The sequence below is a fragment of the Seriola lalandi genome, unplaced genomic scaffold (genome assembly GCF_002814215.2).
Source record: "Seriola lalandi dorsalis isolate HSWRI2012SDOR001 ecotype SW California unplaced genomic scaffold, Sedor1 jcf7180002054579, whole genome shotgun sequence".
In the NCBI taxonomy this organism is placed as follows: Eukaryota; Metazoa; Chordata; class Actinopteri; order Carangiformes; family Carangidae; genus Seriola; species Seriola lalandi.
Window position 1 is genome coordinate 2,248,399 of NW_019525132.1, and position 21,408 is coordinate 2,269,806.

At 43.5% G+C, this 21,408-nt stretch overlaps 1 long non-coding RNA gene across 1 annotated transcript in view; it reads right to left on the reverse strand.

Moving 5' to 3' along the window:
* The window catches only part of LOC111663668 (uncharacterized), a 27,323-nt gene extending 17,783 nt beyond the window's left edge, over positions 1-9,540 (reverse strand). Inside the window, exons 1-2 of the long non-coding RNA XR_002761401.2 lie at positions 9,498-9,540; positions 2,060-2,112 (exon numbers count right to left, since the gene is read on the reverse strand). This is a non-coding gene — a long non-coding RNA (uncharacterized LOC111663668). The remainder of the gene's footprint in view (positions 1-2,059; positions 2,113-9,497) is intronic.
* Positions 9,541-21,408: the final 11,868 nt, after the last annotated feature.

The window sequence follows — 21,408 nt, forward strand, 5'->3', positions numbered from 1 at the left end:
CAGCGTGATTGAGAGGGGCTTTAAACCGAGCTGATGCTGTGTGAACATTTGAAGAAAAAAGAGGGAAGAATTATCAAGCATGTCCATCATTCCAGGTAACTTCCCAACCACCCCACCATCACCACCACCCCCACCAGTCCCTCCTAAAATGACGTGCACTCGTAAAATGGGGTCAAGCAGTGGAGGAGTTCAATGTCACAGCCATCATATACGTTGCCCGTTGGGGTGCGTGTGATTAAAATAACACACAGGGATGTTTCATGTCATGGTGAGCAATCAGACCATATTTGCAAAAATATTCAGATCAGATGAATTTTAATGAGGCGTACACTCGAGGGGGATACTGCTGCCAGAGCACTGGGGATAGACGGTGGAAGCAAGCCCGTCCCCTTATTTGCCAGAAGACAGCAAGGTACATAAACTTTTTTTCCCCTCCATCCCTCTACCCTTAGATGAAAAAAAAGACCAAAAAAAAAAAAAAGAAAAAAAAAGACAGATCCAAATTCAGGGGTCCACTCAGTGTTCAGATTGCTCTGCTGTTCTGAGTTGGGCAATTTGAATAAATTATTCCAGATAATAAAAAAAAATCGCTCAGTGGGGTTCATTTTGTGAGAAATTATATTTTTGCAGGAAAGGTTAATTTTGAAGGGAGCTTGAATGACTGGGAACTGGGGGTGCTGCAGAGGGAGTGAAGGGAGGAGAGAGATAGAGAGAGAGAGGGAGAGAGCAAGAGGAAGGGGAGGAGAGAGAGAAACAGAGGCAGAGAGAAAAAGAAATAGAGGAGGGGGGGGCAGGAATGCTGTGCTGTACGAGGAGTATTGGGCGTCAAGGAGGAGAAGGGGCGAGAGAGGGATGGAGGGAGGGAGCAAGGGAGGGAGGCAGTTATTAAAAGCGATTGCATTGCCTCCCGGATGTCTCAGGAGAGCAGAATCAGTGGAGATGTTAAACCTTGCTTGACACCCCAGTTGGATAATTGTGGGTGTGGGAGCTAATCAGCGGAAGATGTCTCCTCAATTTAAATCTTGTCAGTTAGTGAAGATTAGGCCCTCCTGTCCCGGCCACCATTAGCTTTGTTGCATGTCAATGCGCCGGTGAGGGTGTCCGCCTGGTCCGGCTGCAAGGGTGAAAAGGCGCGCGTGATAGAAACCAGCAGATTTATTCCAGCTCAAACCAGTATGGCATTTTCAAGAAAACCCATATGAGGGGAAAAGGGAATTTATGCAGCCTTTTTGAAAATGCATTTGTTACTACTGACCTAACAGGGGGACCCTGTGGAATAAGAAATGTAGTGCAGGGATGTGCTCCAGATTTTCTTGCAGGAAAAACACCGACGTGGTGGTTAAATATGATGTCGTACACAAACTAGAGGCCAGGAAGCAAATTAGTGTGTGTTTGCTGAAAATACATAAAATTAAAGGGAATTATAATTTCAGTAATGACTGTAATGTTTAACCACACAGTGTCCCTGTACACATGCTGTATTCTCTGTTAAAATGTTAAGTTATACATTTGGGCTGAAGCAAATCACAGGATCCTGATGGTAAGGCTATTAAATGACTAATAATCTGTGACAGGGTGATCTCATTAATAAAAATGTTGGGGTATAATTTTAACCCTGGTTAAAAGGAATAGGGGGTGGAGATGGCTAATTCAAAAATGCACTGTAGTGAATTTTACAGCTCGAGTCTGGCTGGCTGCGAGCCATGGCTTTGCATTCCCCCCATGGTAAATATTTGTAACAGATTTTTCCTGCAGGACAATGGCTCCTTTCACTAAAGCAGGTCCCGTAACCTCAGAGGGAACGCAAGGTCAGGGCAAATAAACAAGGCGGCCGTGCCAAGCTGAGCGGCTCCACTGATTCCTGGGCCGGGCCTGCTGCATACCAGGCCCTCTGCTCTCTCCTCCTCGCCACCAGAGTCTGAGTGCTGACAGATGTTTTGAGCCCGGCTAAAAAGGAAAGGGGAGACCAAGAGAAAGGAAAACGAGCGAGCTTTCCTCTCTTTCTCTCTTTTCGCTCACTTTTCCCCCACATTTCCACATCTTTTTCTTCTCATCTTACCTCAGTCCGAGTGTGCGTGGGTTCCTAGCAGAGCCTCCGATACCCTCAGACACCTACAATACAAATAGAAAATCATTATGAGCTACCTCTGTATAACACCAGCATGATCCCTTGTGGGCAAGTGTGTAACCTATGAACCGGGTTTTAATTAACAACTGCACAGGCCTGCAGTCTGGGGTCAAGAACCCCTCAGCGTGTGTGTGTGTGTGTGTGTGTGTGTGTGTGTGTGTTTAAACATGCCTGAGCAACAGCAAGAAAAGGAGAAATGACACTGCACTCTACAATTAGTGGGCTTGTCTGCAGGTATTTGTGCGTGTTTGTAAATGCACACACAAACACACACACACACACACCAGGGTTTTCCAATACAAGTCAAGAAATTTTGATGTTTCAATAGCACCAAACCCTCCCCCAAGACCACTCCTGTTTTGTCGAGGCAGTTCATATTAGCAGCCTCAAAGTGCGAGCTACCGGCGGCTACCAGAAGGTGTAACGAGTTCAAGGCCCAGCTCAGGCCTGAGGCGGCAGACGGTAAACAGTTGTTACCGGGTGTTTTTTGTAGAGCCCAGACAAAGCCTCTCTGTGTGAGGAACAACAGCCACAGCTGGGCTGAGCAGAGTGAGACATCGATCTATAAGCTCGTTCCTTTACACCCCTGCGAGCAGTCGTCTGGCAGTCAGGAGGAGCAGCAGCGCATGCCAGAGCTGAGCTGGGCACTGCACTGCAAAAAATATCCCCCTTAACCAGTCGTTAAATCTGATGCGCAGTCTTCAAGCCTTATATTTCCAAAAAGGAATAGCAGCAGTCAGTAAATAAGGTTTCTAATTCAAATGCAGGTGGAAGTGCTTCAGAAACAACTGGAATAATTACTTAAGTGCAGAAACAAACACATTTTATGAGACAGAATTTACCATTTTTGTTGCATATTTTGGTTAATTTATGTTTTTAATTTCTATTTTTGATCTAGTGCACTGTAATGATAAAATATTTAAAACAGACAATAAATGATGAAGAAAAATATACTATTGGTAATCTAGTTTACAAATACATATAAATTTTATATTCTATTTATACATTAAGTATTCTGTAAAAATCACATTGGCCATGAAGGGCCCAGTTAAAAGTATCAAAGAGGGGAGACAAGAGACTGGCGTTTAATCTAATCTACGTTCTAATAGTTGGGGAGACATTAATTATTGATAAGGCCGGCAATTGATTGGTTAATAAGATAATGTAATTGAGAAATGAAAATCATCAGAGTTGAGTGTGTGTGTCGGCTCCAATCTGAGCCGCATAGGGGGGTTGTGGGAGGGGGTCTTAGGGGATTGCCCCTACATAGGCTTCCATCATTACTGCCACACTATAAAAGCAGAGTGGTGATTAAAAGGACTTGATTGATTTGACTCTCATTGGGATAAGCTGTCCTCGTTCCGTCACTGGGCTCCGCCTGCAAAAAAAAAAAAAAAAAAGTGCGTGTGTGTGTGTGTATAAATGTATTCAATGTGTGTTGATGCATAAAATCAAATAAAATAATTAAGTACATGTGTCTGTAAATTTGAGCATAATTTTATCTTGTAAATGTGTTTTACATGTGAATTACAAAAAATTAAGTAGTAAATAAGTAAATATCGGTATGTGTTTATTTTTATTTTAAATGTAAAATTGTGTGTGTTTGTGTAAGTTAAGACATGTATTCATATCTAAATGTACGTGTGTGTGTATGTGTGTGTCTGGACCTGCAGCCCAGCTAGAAGAGGTACAGTTAAATGCGTGTGTGTGCGTGTGAGACTGTGTATCCATGTCGTCAAGAGGTGGCCCCACTCCCCCAGTTTTCACTCGCCTTTTGTCTACACTCTCTACTGTACTCTGCTGCTCACACACACACACACACACGCATGCACGCGCACACACACACAAACACACACACACGCTCACACACTCTCAGCTCCAACCCACCCTGCGAGACAGAGACAGACCCTGCCGCCTGACACAAAAGCTATTGATTTTACTATCTGCTGCAATGAATGATCTTCCTTGGCCAATTTCTGAATTTAGAAATGAGTTCAATACTAATAATGATAGTGGAAGGATTCTTTAAACTGTTAGAGTTGAGAAGGGGGAAATTGAGAGGAGAAAAAGAAGGAGAGAGAGCAGGAGGAGAAGAGGAAGGAAGTGAAGATTTGTGTGTGTTTGGCTTTGGAAAAAGAGGGGAGATGATTTCTCACCATGGGTGAGATTAAATAAAGATGACACCAATGGTTTTAACAGTCTAAATTACTACATTCTGCCCCCAAATACAATTACTCTTATTTGGCTTTCTTCAATGGGATGAGAATGGGATAAGTCAGTGGTGGGATTTGTCTTTTTTTAATACTTTTAAAAACTCTCAACTTTAATATGAACAGTTTTCATCCACCTATTTTCATGCACTGCTCTTCTGCTTTTTATGACACAATTTTCAATATACAGCATTCTTGCGAGCTTGCTCCTTAATCCATTCATATATTTCATGCGCCATAAAGACACATCTAGTTCAGTTTCTATTTTGCATCGCACAAATCTTCCATATAATAAAAAACAGGCACATAAATATTTAACATGGCCTCTGTTTAGATGGGGAAAACTATTTATGTCAAATTAAACAACAGATATGCCGAGCTGCTCAACAGATCAGCTCAGCAGACTGGAACATTTCTCCTAATATTTTATTTCTGGGTGCACATTATTTTCCAGGTTATTCAGAAAAGTGCAATAAAACATCAGGAGCAATCATGTTAAACCTTGCATGTGGTGGTAAAAAAGTATGTGTGCTATGGAAATGCAGATGGATGTGTGAATGTGTGTATGAGCAATAATGACAGTTTGTGTTTTTATGTGTTTGCATGTATGAATGTTTGCATATGTGAGCATAAGATTTCCTCTAAGCCTCTCCCCTCTCCTGGTCTTATATTTGGGCAGGCGGGCAGCGGCTTGGTTGGGTGATGTGTGTTAATCAGAAGCCCCATGCCCTGTTGAGGTGTTAATTCAACCCCCCTGTTACAGAGAGGTGTAGATTAATAGATAAGGGAGGTCTGAGCGAGGGTCAGCGCGATACGGCCCTGACTGTGTTCGCCCGCTTGTCAGACCCCTGCCTGGATTAAGCCGCTGGCTTCTCTCTCCGTTGTGCGCAGGTGAGAGGTCAACCATTTACCCAGTTCATTGGGCTCTCATTCAGTTTTCAAGGTGGGGTGGATCTGCATAAAGGCTCTGGCATCTGTATGCTTCGCAGGGTTCGTCTGCACAGGGGGTCCTGCACGGCGAGGTAGAGAAGCGGACAGGCGATGCAGGATCTGCCGCAGAGGATTACAGTAAATATACTTTGAGACTCAGGAGGAGATGAAGAGTGGTTACAATAGTGAAAATGCAGTGGATTTTTTTATTTTTTTTTATTTCTTTCATAAATCTGATTTCAGCTGAACAGCAGCATAAACCTTAACACGGGAGAGCGATTGCTTCTTTTCAGGAATTTTCTTGGAGTAAGGACACGAACATCCTCAGCAAACAGAAAAAATAAAAAGGGGAAAAAAACGGGATAAAACAGGTTGGGGGGGAAGGAGAAAAATGCACGAAACATGAAACTCTGCAAATTTGACTTATAACAAGCAAAATTACACCCTGCTGTCATTTAAATTATGGCTGCCCTCTATAAAGGTGTCTTTTAGGTGCATTAATTGAATTCGGCACTATTTCCCAATAATAATCTGTAAAGTTCAGCCGTCCATCCTTCATGAGATCCCTGCCGCGTACCAGAGGAGTATCTATTTCAGTGGCTTAATTTATTTTCATGATTCGCCGATAATGATGGCCATGCAGGCTGTACATCAGAATTAACCTTCATTTCACTGAGGTATATTACGATGACAGTCCCCGACACATTTCACCTACACAAAGGGCATTCTCTCCCTCTCTATCACTCTCTCTCTCTCTCTCTCTCTCTCTTACTCTCACTTTCTCCCCCTGCCTCCTCTGCCGCTGCCCCTGCTGTATAATCATCCTCGGCAGACCAAGATTGTTTGATAGCCGATTAATTTTCATAGGAAATCAAGTGGCCAGCTCTTTCTCTCTATCGCTCTTTCTTTATTTCTCCTCTTACGCCTCCCCCCACCCCACCCCCTCCAAACACATACACACGCTTCTTCTCAACAATGGTGGACAGTGCTTGTGCTTGGTGACTTTTTCTGTCAATTAGGTGTTTTATTTAATCTCATCTCACTTTTTTCTCTAATAAATTGCACTTCCTTGCCCCCGTTTCTGATATCTCCAGCGTGGTTAATTTATTTTGGACGATGCCGATGTAACAAAAGTGCTGTAAATTAATCAGGGGACATCAAGCGAAAGGGGGTCCTTCGCTCGCGCTCCGTCTCTAATTTCTATGCAAACCATTAAGTGTCAGATATAGATTCCACCATTTGCTATGGTCTCAGTCAAAAGATTTCATTAGGGACCTGACGTCACGTTTTGAAGGCAGCGCCAGATCATTTCTGTCCTATTTTCTCCCTCATGAGCTCTTTGTTCTTCGCCCCTCTGTAGGATCCTGCCACTAAAAAGGCCCCTATGCAAATGACAATAATAGAATTCGCTAAGCACCAGCGCAACGGCATGATAGCCTATTTAGAGAGAAACCAAAGAAACATTCAATTTGTGGCATTAACCAGGGCACATGCAAAGGTTGCCAAAAAAGTGATTAAGAAATTACAGAATTGGTCCTCTCTGCTTGAAGTTCTCTTTTTTCTCTTTTTTTCTCCCTCTCTCATTCACATGACATCTGTAATGAGGAGGGCTGGTAATTAGAATATTCTGGAGAGGTGAGCTCTGCTGGAGCTGGCAGCCACAAGACTGATCTCTCTCTCCCTCTGTCTTTTCTGTATTATTTCTTTCCTCTGTCGTAGGGGCTTGAACACAGAGCAGACAGAAAAACAGCTGTCTGATGACCAGACTCTCTGTGGATGTCTCTCACTCTTCTTTGTGTGAGTGTGTGTGTCTCACAGACGAGCTGTTCAGAGCCCCTCTGTCTGCAAATAAATATAATCAATCTCCCATTTACATACAAATAGGCTTCTCCCCTTCATCCTAATAATCTGCCCAGCATCCTCATAGAGGGAATATAATATTCACTCCACATGGCAATTTCATATTTATCATTAGATGGCTTTATTGATTGTTGTTTTTTTTTTTTCCCCCTCGGATAAAATTTTTTTCCACTTCATTTTATTAGAGGATATTGAAGGCATGTAGGGCTGACATGGCACATACGCTTCATTATTTCCTGCCCAGGGACGATTATGATTATTGACACTGTCACGTCTTCCCCCTCGTCATCAGTTATCGCTGCTTACTGCGCCGAGATACAGGAAGCCGCAATACGGGGGGTGTGGGGCCACAGGCGCTCAGAACATTATCATGGGCGTTTAATGGGTGTAAACTGCAGGGGCGCTGCACGTGTGCGGCTGCATGTCGCTAATGTGGCTCATTCCACTTTGTGTCATGTCGATGATAGGGGGTGACCGGCGGGGCCCTGACTGAGTGTCAATCCCACTTTGGACAAACAACCCTTCTGTCAGTGCGATCTCTAGCGCCAGCGGCATCCAACACATCCATCATACATACATAGAGGAAAGGAGAGGAGAAACAGAGACGGACTCAGAGCCAGAGAAACTTAATAAACACTAATTACTTACTGCGATCTAAGTGGAAATCTAGATAGCAACAGAAAGGAGAATGCTGACAGTATTATGATCTTATCAATGTACTGTAGGTCTCCTTTAGAAAAAGATCTTAAAGGTGCACTCTGACATTTAGGTTCTGACTTTTATTTTCATTTTTCCTCTTTAGTGCATATTTTTATAGATCATAGCTCAGAAATTATTTCTCACTCTAACAACTCTAACAAACACTTGACTGGCTGTCACAGAATCCTTCAGGTGTTGACATGTAAACAAGAGAGGTGAAGTCTCACTCTACTTGCAGTCAGTAATGTGTTGTCGAACTGCCATCTGCGCTTAAGTGACAAACATCAGTGCATCTACTGTATCATAAAACAACTGCTGTTAACATCCTGTGTAATGAGCAAATTATCTGCCATGGCTATTCTCGGGGACTGCTATCAATAATAACATCTGTTAGCCAAGTTGATCTTCGGAAACACAACTTGTCACATAATTAACTTGTCACTCGTTAGCGTGATTACTTGCACAAATAGGCCTCCTACACTTGGCTGAATTGTGTAATCTCTTATTTTCCTAAGCCTTGGAAGAAAGAGTGGAGGTATTGCTCGAGTTCCAATTTTCCCCCGATCCCCACTCCACCATGTTAATTAGGTCTTAATGACCATTATTGACTCATTAACGGACGTTTGGGGATCGTTTGGCGCCGCACTGACCTCAAACAACTCAAATGCCATTCTATCAATGACATTCAACCATCTGACTGTCACCTACTCAAATTATCTTCTTCTTGGTTCAAAAACCTTTTTGAATAATTAACCAGCAAAATTAAAACCACTCACTGAGCATCGCCTCCACTCTCATGCTTCTTCTAAATACTGTAAAGTTGAGGTATTGTTTTCAGTGCGCTCAGAGGGCCTGGCTGTACAAAGATCCTGTTTTGCATCAGAGCTCTCGCTTAAGGAAGTTTGGTCCGGTCTGGAGCAGAAGTAAACAATGAAAACATTTTTTGGGATATGCAAAACAACCCAAAACAGTCCGTTGCTCCTTTCTAAGAACTGGCTCGGCTTCAGAACTGATTGTGTAATCATGAGTTTCCTTGGAGATGAAAAGCGGTTTGATCAGTATCTAAGTCGTTCCAGCATGTGTGCCGTGAAAAACAAAGAGACGCTGGTGCGAGACTGAGTGAAGGTACGGTAAAAGATCATCAACAGGCGCTGACAAAGTGGTGCAATTAAGATGAATCGGGATCTGACAAAATGTTTGTCTGAGGTGTAAACACACAAGTCAACAGTACTGAAGATGTAACGGAGAAACTGCAGAAATAGATCACAGCATTTAACAGCTTGTCACAATCAAACGAGATCATTAAAATTGTCAAAATTTCAGGGGAGATTAGACACCAGTTTCTCTCAGGGAAATTTGATGTTTGTGTTGATGAGGGGGAAAAAAAAAAAAAAAACTCTTTCTTTGTAATTTGATGTTTCCTCTGCGGTGATACAGGGGACAAAACGATGTTGAAGACTTCACACTCGAGGCCAATTCTAGAGAGTCAACAAATACAATCGTTGCCACAGCCAAAACTACGAGTCCACCACTCATAAAACCTGAGCCCAGCACTTGGAAACAACAACAAGATTAAGGACACACAGTAGTGTTTCTGTGCCAAGCGTCTCCAGGTAGGTTATGTGTGTGTTTAACTTTTTGCGTGGTCTAGGTGTTGCGCAATGATTTACCTTCACACCACCAGCCCACGATCGCCTCCTTCCAGCACCCCACCTGGCAGGCAAACAAAAAAAAAAAAGAAAACCAAATTAAGAAAAACTGTCATTCAGGAATTATGATGGGATAGTGAACTGCAAAATATGTATGTTCTTTGAAGTCCTTATTTCAGCAAAATTATATATACACACTATATATTAAAAAAAAAAAAAAAACAACTTTATATCTAATTAAAATGATAACTGCATTCTCATTTTTCAAACTCTCATATCCTAAGGGCCAATTGGGATGAGTGCTTTTTTTTCTCCCATGCGGCTGCAGACTCTCTCTCTCTCTCTCTATCAGTCTGTCTCTCTCTCCATCTCTCCCTCTCTCTCTTTCCCTCACTCCACTGTGGCTCAGTGAACTGCTCCTACAGCAATATCCCATCATTACCATCTCCCCAGCTGAGCTTCAGCCAGCCATTATCATGCGGCATTATTAATCTTCTTGTCTTATCAACTTGCAAATCACAAACCATTGAGCCTTATGGCGCGGTTTGGCGTGCGCCGTTATTCATTTTGTAGGTCTACCTAGCCTCCGAGTCTTTCTAATCACCTGACTATTGTCACTCTCTTACTGTTGCCCTGCCCTTCCCCTGGCCTCGGTGCTCTGTAGCCCTGGAAAGGATCCAACTGTTTCACTCCATCTTCTTACTCACACACACACTCTCTCTCTCTTACCTAGATAATACTACATCTCTTCTTTCTTTCATGTGCCCACCCAGATACAGATGCCTCTTACACATACTCTCTCTCTCTCTCAGTCCGTTACATAAATACATGTGCACATACGCGGTACAGTACAAAAAGTTGGCATCGAAAGCTTGCACGGATTTTTTCTTCGGTCTTGTGTGGCTGCTTGTGTTAAATCAAGATTTAACAAGATTGAAAAGTTTGTCTTCTTTCGTTAATGAATTGAACAAATTTGTATTCTTCTAAATTAGATATTGCCGATCAGGAAAAAAAAATAATGCTATATGGTGGAATGAAACTACTTCAGCAGTGTTCTTTTTGAGCACAAAACTCACACTTCAGAGGGAAATGTACAAATCAAAATTTAATCATCAGCTTGTGAAATAAGTTTAGATTCAGATTTAGATTTAATCACCCAGCGGTATAAATAGGGTTAAAATGAGCTCCATCTTCACCAGATGCAACATTAAACTGAAGTGTACATGTTAATGCATCAGTAATAATAATAATCCAATTTCCATCTATCCATTATTATAAAGTATAATAGCACTAACAAGTGCCATTCTGCATAATGAGAACTTACTTTTGATACTTTAAGTATTTTGCTGATAAGACTTTTTTAATGCAGGACTTTTACTTTTTCAGTTGCACTGAAGACACACGGCGCAACTCCATATCCTTCAAACTACTGTCCTTTGTTTTAATCTTCAATTGTTATGCAATTCATTTTTGTTTTTGTTTTAACACTACCTCACCTGTGCCTTTTCATGTTAGGCTCTATAACAAACAGGGAACAATAAAAAATAAAAAAAAGCCTTTAAATAAAATACACATTGGGGCTCAGGCTGCTGAAAGGAGTTGACAGCAAGTAGGAGAAATTTTATTAATGGGCGAGCATTAACATGAGTCTGCCCAGAGCTGACGCCTTTCCCTGACACATACGTCCACAAGGTTTCTGTCATCTCTCCCTCTCCCTGCTGATATTAGTATTCGAGGGAGGAACAGAGCCGAGTAGAGAGGGAAAGTTTCTTTAAAGACACACCATTGACCCCTGATTCTTGCTCTCACTTGAGTTTGCTTTTCTTCAGGGCTAAAATATTCAACCTGGAAAATGTGTAGTGGCTATGGCAATGCTACTTGAGGAAAAATGTGTATGCAGAAATTGCAAGGAATGTGTGTCCCCGCGTGTATGTGTGTATCTGAATTTGCATTTCCTTTGAAAACTTTGCATGATAAATCACCTTTTTTCCCCATAGCTCATTAAGCCCCATACAACAGGTACTGAGCATGAAATATTTAGCAGAAGACAAAGTGTTTCATGTGCTCCTATGGACCCAGCTATTACCCAGGCCTTTCGCATAACATCCGCTAAAAACAGCCCACCCTTTGATCTTCATTAATATCGTTTGGTTAAATATTTCAAATATGCTTTCGTATGTTTGATTAACATCTTTCAGAATTATTCAGTAAAACAGAGATTAGCTCTGAATGTTCAACTGCTAATGATGAAATTGCGATTACCCACCCGTCACTATGAATCCAATGACGTTCAGGAAGGAGGGGTAATATTTTATTTCATCAGTAATATATGGCAACGCATACTGGACAGTTCATGAAACTTCACGTATCAACTTCCTCCATGCATTCAAATATGTGCTTATAAGCCCTAGGTATTAATATTCACATTGAGTGTATTTTAGAGCACATTTCAGAGCACTGCGTGCTCGACATTGTAATTTCCAAGCTTATCTAATCAATTCTGCAAGCTCCATCGGCCTCATATCAGGCCTCGTGAAAGAAATCAGCTCAGTAGCACCTTCAGAACACTTATAAATAATGAAAAACAGCTTTTAAAAAGAAAGAAGCGCTTAAGGAAAAAAAATGTTGATTAGAAAAGTGCCTTTTATCCATGCCTTCAAATCTTTCACATTCCGAAGATGCGGAGAACTCCAGGCAAACCGCGACGAATAAAGTACCCCTATCTGACCAGAAAAAAAGAAGTATTAATTTTTGAGATAAAAAGTGCTGACAGCACAGAATGAGCCAGGTGGTATTTGGATATGAGCGGTGAAGATGAGATGAGAGCCCAGAAGATCCCTTTCATCTTGTGTATAGAGTTGTCCTTGAAAACTTCTCTGAACTCTGTGCTGTCTGGAGAGCACCATGTTGCTTGTCTTGGCATTTCACTCATTTATCTTTCTCTGCTTGCTGAACTGGTCTGTGAAACTGTGACATGTCAAAACCAGAGTTTGACCCAGGTGGTATGGGTCAGTCGATTCACCAGATGAACACCTAGTCATCATTTACAAGCATGTGGAGGATGCATGTGTAGCACTATTGTCTGAGTGGGGAGAGAAAAGTTGAAACATAGGAGCAAGAGAGGTGGAGGGAAAAGGGGAAAAAAAACTTTTATATGGTTAACAGCATGTGTCCTATTTTGTCATGCTGGTGCTATGCAGAGGTAGGCGGAAGGTGGGCAGGGTGAGTGAAAATACAGAGTTTTTATGCCCATCTATAAATTAGGATTGGTGGGTTGATGAGCAGTGAAGGAGAGTCGTGTCTTAGCTCAGAGACAGAAAGAGGGGGACAGAAAAAAAGACTGTGCTATTATAACAGCCAGATGATACATTACACACACACACACACACCCACACACACACACACACACACACACACACACACACACACACACACACACACACACCCACAAACACACACATACATACACACACATGAACACACACACACAGCTGGCAGGCACTGAGGCCCTTGTGCATCTCCTCCAGTGAGGATTTGCATTCTGCTCCTGGCAGGTCGACCGACAAATTGCCCAGGCAGCCGCGGGAGACGGAGGCTCTGGCTGAGGGGAGAGACGCTGCTCAGAAAGTGCCTCATCCGTCTGATTCTCTCTGTGGAACCGCTCCTGCATCACACCTCACTTCCAGACGCAGGGCTGATAGGGGCGGACAGGCAAGGACTTTCTTTTGGAGACCGGAAGGCCTGGCGGCCATGGCCGGACCTTCTCTCCCTGGGGCCAGGAGGGGCTCGGAGGCCAGTGTCCCCCCCTGAGCTTGCCTTAGGCCAGCAGCCCTGGGGCTATCGTTCACAAATCAGCCCCCGTTTTCCCAATCAAAGATGCCGACTGGGGGAAACTGGCCCAAAGTGCTGCTTAGTGCCTTGAATAATTCACCACTCGAAATGTCGTCACACAAATGGATCATCCACAGAAATTAGAAGAAAAAAAAAAAAAGATACCAGGAGACCAGCGCAATCCTTGTCCTGACCAAACTCATTCAAAAACACTGATTTAAAAGTAAATTTCAATCTTTAATCGACTGATAAAGTGAATGGCGATGAAATGGGTTGTGGGATGAGCAACTAGGAAGAATTGCAAGCATAGTTTAACGCAACAGGATCAAAGTGAATTTTTTCAAATTCCTATGTTTTTACATGATTAATGATTGAGGACAGTTCTCCAGCCTTATTAACATACTTGAGTTAAATAGTGTTGATGTAAAAAGACTAATGTTGAAACTATTAGTAATAGCCTGAACTAAGATTCTTGCAGTACTGCATTTAGTAGCTACTTCCCATCAAAGGCATGCAGAACTTGAGAGAAGACGTGCTCAGCCCACGAAATACGACAGACCAAAATTAGGATTCAAAATTATGAAAAACTAGAGTCAGCATTTAGATAAAATCAATGCAACTCACCTTGGGTGTGTGCGCACAGAAATATATGTGCATTCAGAACCACACAAACACATTGACACAAAGTCCCTTGTGTTTAGGTTAATTAGGTGGTCTAATTGTTGCCTATTCACCCTGGTCCGAGTGCTGTGCTCCCTGTCCAAATTACCATCTGATGTCGTCTCCTGTGAGCCCGGAACACCAAGTGTCAACAATTATCACGCCCAGGTGCCCATGGCCTAACATGCCTGCCTGCCAGACTGAGCCAACCCCAAATATGAGCCCACTCAGGGAGAAGAGTGCTGGAGAGAGTTGGAGCCGCGGGAGTGAGGACACAATGCAGTGGATCCCGGAGAGAAAGTCGTACTGGTAGTTGAGTTGAACGAGAAACAGGGAAAGGGGATACGATGGGGGGTGAGAAATAAGGGGACAAAGAAAAGTGTTACCTACATAGGTGCCCGTCTCTGAGGCACGGCACAGAGGTTTAATAGATGCGTGTGTGTTTGTGTTCAGTAGGTACAGTATATTCATTCCGCACTTCCCCCTTGTGTTTGTTGCCACGCTGCCCTCTCTCCCTCTCCTTAATGAGGCTGTACGCGTGGCTGCCTCAGCACCTGCCGTGGGTGGCCACAGGGTTAATCCCGCCTGGCTTCCTCTCTCACTTCGTCTTGCGTCTCGCTCTCTGTGCTATGCCTCTGGGCTGCTGACGGCAGCAGGCACTGTACGAGAGGGCGATGAGGAGGGAGGGGAGGTGACAGGAGGTGCAGATACCCCGGGGTTCCCCCCTCCAGCACAGCAGAATGAGTTGTACCAGACACCGCTGGATACATGACAAGCGGACGCCTTCATAAATTACCAAATGAAGATTGATCGTGCGCACCCCTCACCTCTTTTTGTGTCATCATACAGGCAGACGCGTGCATAGGCACACACATCCATGCATGCATCCAAACAGACAGAGTGACGCATGAAGATACATAAAAAAACAAACACAGGTATTGGTACACACTGTACACACACAGTCATCGGCAGCTGCCCTTACTTGTTGTCAGGCCTTAGATAAAAGTGATGTGGCTGCCTCATGCTCTACCAGTTAGATAAAAAAAAAGTGGGCAGTCAGTTGGTCAATCAGTCAGACCAGTGATGCAGACTCCATTACTGGTCCTGTCAGCAAGGCCAAAGGAAGCTGTTTTATTTATGGAGGGCCCAAACATCTGCAAGGATGGTTTGAGTGAGTGAGTGAGTGAGTGAGTGAGTGAGTGAGTGAGTGAGTGAGTGAGTGAGTGTGCCCCCAAATCAACAAAGAGGAAAGAGCTCTCGCTCACAAACGCACACATGGACACGCACGCATAATACACTATGGCAAATGTTAAAATGTATAGTCTCTGCATGACTAACCCTAACATGGCTGTATGCTGTTCTGAATGTACAGCACTTCTTACTCGAGTGGATAAAGGGGTGGATATCGGTGCAAGGACCAGGGCCATTCACCTGAGATTGATGCCTCTCCATCTGATGCGTAAAGATCATCTGCATCAACCCGCCCGGCCATCAGTGTCCTGTGCGCTTTTAAAACCACCTGCATCAGCAGAACATCCACAACACACACACACACACACACACGGCACTTAAATAAGTTAATCGACTTGTGAAATCACAATCAGGACACTGTCTCTTATTCACACACACACTCTCTCTCTCTTTCTCTCTCCTATTTCTTTCATACATTTTTCCAGGAGCAGTAACCTTGCCTTGTAAGTTGCTTACTCAACAGACCTTGTTACGGTGTGGGCGCTTTACCACTCCTGCCTCTGCCGAAAGGTCAGCACTGTCGCAGCCAATCTCATTTCAATGGGGGCCTGCTCCGTTATGATCGGGCCATTATCATAAGCTGATTCACAAATTGGTGCGGTAAGGGATGATGGGATGGGGGCCGTGAGGTGCTGGGTGGGTGAATGCAAGATAGAAGGTAGCGAAGGGAAATGTGCAAATGGTTGTGCTGCACGTACAGACAACAAGCTAGCCTTGGTCAGAGGGGTGAGTGCCTGTCTCTGACACTGCCTGTCTCTGACACTGCCTGTCTCTGACACTGCCTGTCTTCCATCTCCTATCTGTACTCCTCGTCATGGACTGCGCCGGTAAATTGGCAGCGCTCCAATGAGAGACAGAGACAGATAGAAGGAGAGAGAGAGTGCAACCTCCTAACTCTCTCCTTAAAAGAGCCTTTTACATGTGTAGATACACTAGAATGACTTGAGGGCCTGTCAGCAAGCTGAGAAAAGAGCTGATGAGAGGAGGAAGAGAGGAAAGAAAAGTCAAATAAATCTGACTGATACTCTCCTCCGTTGGTTGGCCAAAATGCCAGATGCAATGTAAATCATGATGCGCTGACTGTCCGTCCCAGCCCGAGCTGACATTACCCCACAAGCTGTCTCCGCTTTACGATTTGGCCAATCATCTCGTCTAGAGGCACAGGCACAGAGATTGATGTTTATTCAGAACCGGTCGACATATTTCAGTTACACAACCAGCGAAAGAGACATTTTAACATTAGTCAAGCCCCTATAACTTAACTCAGGATAATTTAATATGCCATATAGCGGACACAAGGAGGCCGAAAAGGTTTCCAGCATATCCATTTATTTCTAACCAATCTAAAACAGTGGCCAGGAAAGTTTAGAGAGGGTCAAGTTCATGGTTCCTAATGGTTTGACATGCCTTAATATTCCTCTTAAATATTAATATCGTGCGCGTTTGATTTCCACACAGTTGCTCTAATGTGCCATAAAAGGCACCCATTCAGACCTTATAGGCTGCGTGCGTGTGGTCGGACTCTTGAGGTGTGCAGTAATGACAGTTATGAAAATCTAACAAATGTGCCAGTTGTGTTTCTGGCAGGGAGTCAACACTTTACTAAACCTTTGTCCAGGTGAAACTGCACACTTTGTTTCCAGGGTTTCCTATCATCAGAAAAAAAAACACAGCTATTCTGAGAGCAATGGAGGGAAATGGTGGAATGTATAATGTCATGGCCATAATGAGCAGTATTATTACAACTATTAAACTGAAGTCATAAGTCAGGTTCAGATGGGAGGGACAAGGCAGCCAAACAGAGAAGGGAAATGGCAAAAAAAAAAAAAAAAAAAAAGACAAATTCCTTTGGCTTTCTTCCCGAGCAGCATGCATTAGCGACTCTATAAGCACTGTATTGTGCCCTGGTTTTGACCCTTGGGAGCGCACTGACTTCACCCAGCCGTCAAGACTACGCAACCTCATGTATATTTCCACAGGTGAGCAGTTAAGAATGTTCCAAAAGCAAGGGTCTGTCTGTAATGAATTACTGGCTGCTGTCATTTCCCCAAAACATCCTCCATCTCTACATAATCAAACCTTTGAGTAAAGAGACGAAAAGACAAGAAATTAAAAATATATATATAAATAAACCCCACAAAGCCAGAGTGTCTGCCTGCTCAACACAGAAATAACGGCAAGTTTAAATAATTCTGGAGAGCGGCTGGCCAATAAATTTCCGAGCAGAGGTTAATTTAGTGAGGGGAAACCTCGCCGCAATTACCTTGTTCGATGCCTCCCCTCCGAATGCCCTCAGGGCCCCGTCTGAAATGTCACCCAGGAGGAGGGATGGAGGGCTGGAGGTTTGGAGGGATGGAGACCCGGCTCAGGATGCAGCCATGAAAAACAAGGTAATCAGGACAGGCTAAATGCTACCAACAATGGAGTCCTATTAGTGTCTATCACCGGAGTGGGTGAAATTACTCTCCTTCAATAATCATTCTCTCCCTTATCATTTTCATCAGATTTGTATATAAATTAACTTTAAGCAGCACAGAGAGAGAGAGAGAGAGCGAGAGAACGGAGGAAAGATGCAAATAAAGACAGAGAGAACAAGAGTAAAGACAAAGCTGTAAAACTGAATAAAATGTGGCTCAGCTAATATGATTTTAATAACAGCAGCAAAAAGCTAATACTCAAAATCATAATCACATTAGTAATGCATAGAGAGCAACCACTTCCTTCTGTGTCAAATGGCATACATTTATTTTGGTACCATGACAGGAGATGTCATGCAGTTAGTGACTTACCCCGGGTCCTATTTCATGTGATTTTGTGGATCAGTGACAGAATGACTCCCCACTCCCTTCATCATCCACCATGCTTGCCTGCCAATACGCAGGACTCCATCTTTATCACACTCCCATAAGCTCTGGGCCTGGCTTGCTATATCTACTGCTGAGATCTGGGATGCCTGTAATTACCACACTATCTTCATCTACTCAAATCAGCCCGATCCAAATCTTTATTTCCCCGAGGCCCCAGCCAGGCTCCTAGCTAGCTCTTACCTCCCAGGAAGACACAGCCAATGTCTGTGCTTTTTAATCAGGCCTCGACTAAAGCTGTTCCAGCAGAGAGGAAAAAGATGGTCAAGCTGTGCCAGTGGCTTTTAGAAGGTGAAACGTTCCAGCAAAGATTTGCGCAAATATAAACACTGACGGGCTGTTAATTCAAACGTTGCACAGTGTGTTAGTCAGCTGAGCAGCTGGAAGTAATTTTTTTTTTTTTTTTATAATTGTCTCATGACACATAGTTGTCTGACTTTTCCATCTGGACTTTGTTGTTTGGGTTTTCAAGTCATTAGTGAGCTATGGTGCCCAGTGATATTATACAGTGCTAATGGCACAACAAGGAATTAGCAGAACTGAGATCTAATTTAATTAAGCACCTCAGCTTTATAGGGAGAAATCTTTTTTATTGGCCATAGCTTTGACGAAGATGCTAATATTATCTTAAATAAACATGTTTCCCATGTCCCGTGTTTCAGTGTCAGTGAGTAATAAAAAATAATATCTAGAACCGAGAGAGGAAGAAGCTCATTTGCACTTCAGAGCCCGACTTAGCAATCTCTGCAGGCCTTTGCTTATTTGCTCATCGCTTCCCCGCCCTTCTGCATTAAATGCTAACAAACCCAAACTGCAGGAGTCCAAAGGCCCCGCATTAGAATTTATAAACAGTTTAAAAGAGACATAAGCAAAGGCATTTACACAAACACCATCAATATTTCACAATCCATAACATTTCCCCTCTCATGTGCAGTTAAATCCTCATCTGGAAGTAAATGGTGCCTTAGCCCGATCCGGTTTGCTAATTGATTGTGACTGTTTGTAAAAACTGCACTAGCGGGATGCGCTGCCGCCCCCCCCCCCTCCTTTAAGAGAGAAAACATCTCCACAGAGGCTTTTAATGGTGTATGTACAAATAAAATCAGCCTATTTGATCAGTCTTCAGAGTATTGGGGCTACATTCAATGAATGTGTCAGTCTGAATATTTTCACTGTCAAAGAAATTACTCGCGAATCTCAGAAAAGATGTGATATATTGTAGAAACTGTAGCTTGTCTGGCGCTTCAGGAGAAAACTTGTTTTCATTTTGTGCTTTGCAGAGTTAAAACAAAAATTTCAAAGGAAGAGCAGGCTGATTTTAGCTACAGGTAAAGACAAAACAAAACTGTCTTTTTCACATGGAAAAATCTCTTCTCTCAGCCGAGAAGAAACATGAGAAAAAGCACATAAAACCCTCCTTCTTTATAAAAGTAGCAGCCCAGCATTTATTTGACGCAGAGAGAGGACAAAAAGTGCACGTACCTCAGTGAATGCTTGCCAAATAAATTAGACAAGCAGCTTGAGCAAACCCAAAGGTCTAATTAGGTACACAAATTCAAAGGACATAATGTATGAGGAGGATGAGGGAAATGGTAGGTTAATGCCGCGCAAAGCAGGAACTCACCCGCTGATTTGGGCCCAGAGTGCGAGTGAGCGCAAGAGTGTGCAGCATCCTGAAGGAGCTTTTGAAGTGAGCATTGTAGTAGAGGCCCCGGCTACAAATCACCTCCTCACTGCTCAGACTGAGCACTGCCCAAACACCCACAATCTAGAAACACACACACACACACACACGCACACACGCACTCAAGTACATGCATACTTGTAGCCAGACACACACACACACACTCGGAGTAATATTAAGGGAGTGAGAAGTGAAAATAACGAGAGGAGAGCAGAGGAGATGAGAGAGAATAATGGAAAGAGTGGGTACTCTCTCCGAGGTAGCATGCTATGGAGGACACCCATTTGTTTTTTTTTCAACTCGGTATGGAAAATGGTAAATAGACAGCTCATGTGTGCTGTGAGGACAGTCTCCTGTGTGTGTGTGTGTGTGTGTGGGGTGGGGGGCATGTTTGGATGTGTGCCTCCTCTTGCTAATGCATCACTTATTTTTTGCGTCTGTGGTGTGATTGCAATGCTAATCAAAGCCAAACGCACACTTCCACAGAGGGATGGCGCTTTACATCTCTTAACACGGCACAGGTGGCACCGCTAAAGAAAAAATAAAGACCCATGAAATCCTTCTCCTCCTCCTGCTCCTCATTCGTCCTCTCTCAGGTGGATTGCTCATTAAAAGATTGCTGTACAGCAGGTGTTCGGTCACAGAGCGTTGAAGGAGAGGGTGCTTGAAGTGGCAGAAATCACAAAGTGGAGCGGAATGCCATGGCATGTGTAGCTGCTTAAATAGGGGAATGCAAACACACACACACATACAAATATGCATACTGTAGAAGGGAGATACAGGAATACTGCACCCAAGTGCACACAAACACACTCAGAGGGGTAGTGAACATCTGCTTGGAGCAGGTCCCTGTAGATCTGACTACCACAGTCTCCTCTGGCCCAGTGTGGCCCACTTGGGCGGGCCTGCTCATGATGATTCTCACACACATATAGAAAAGGAGGCTGGCAGTGAGAAATAATTCTATAAAGGTTTAAAGAAAGAAAGAACAGTATGAATGAGCGAAAGAAAACCAGGAAGACAGAGAGTCACAGTTGAAGTTCCATGCAGAGACGCCAAAGCCTTCTCCTTCACACCACAGATGTCAGATGACGCCACAGCCATCATGATCTCTCACCACATTATGATAATGCAATAAACCCTGTAGAAAGGCAAGTCACAATAGTTGTAATTTCCTCTCTCCTGCTCAGGCTTCATGTAAATGCTGCCGTCTGGCTCCATAGGGGGGCCAGGGTGCAGCCTGTGCTACTCTGCGCTGCACCAAAGAGATAATAGCAAATGTGTTTGCAGGGGATGCTATTTTTACGCAGGGATGCCAGATCCCATTCCTTCAGCACATTTCTTTTTTTTTTTTCTCTTTTAGACTCCGATTATTTCCTTGCCTGTCCTCCCTCCTTTCCCATCCTGCCCGCCTGATTCAATTAATATTCAACAGAAGTAAGTATGAAAGTACAAAAATCAATTTATCATGCTTCAGAATCAAGTCTGCTGTTCTTTTGTGATGGTGTAATGGCGGTTTACATACGCGGGTTAGATCGTGGAGACCCTGTCTTGCATTGTGGCATGCTTTTGTCTTCTTTCAGTCCCAGGGAGGATGTTGTCTTGTCTTTGCTATGTCAGAGCTCTGACACTCCACATGTGT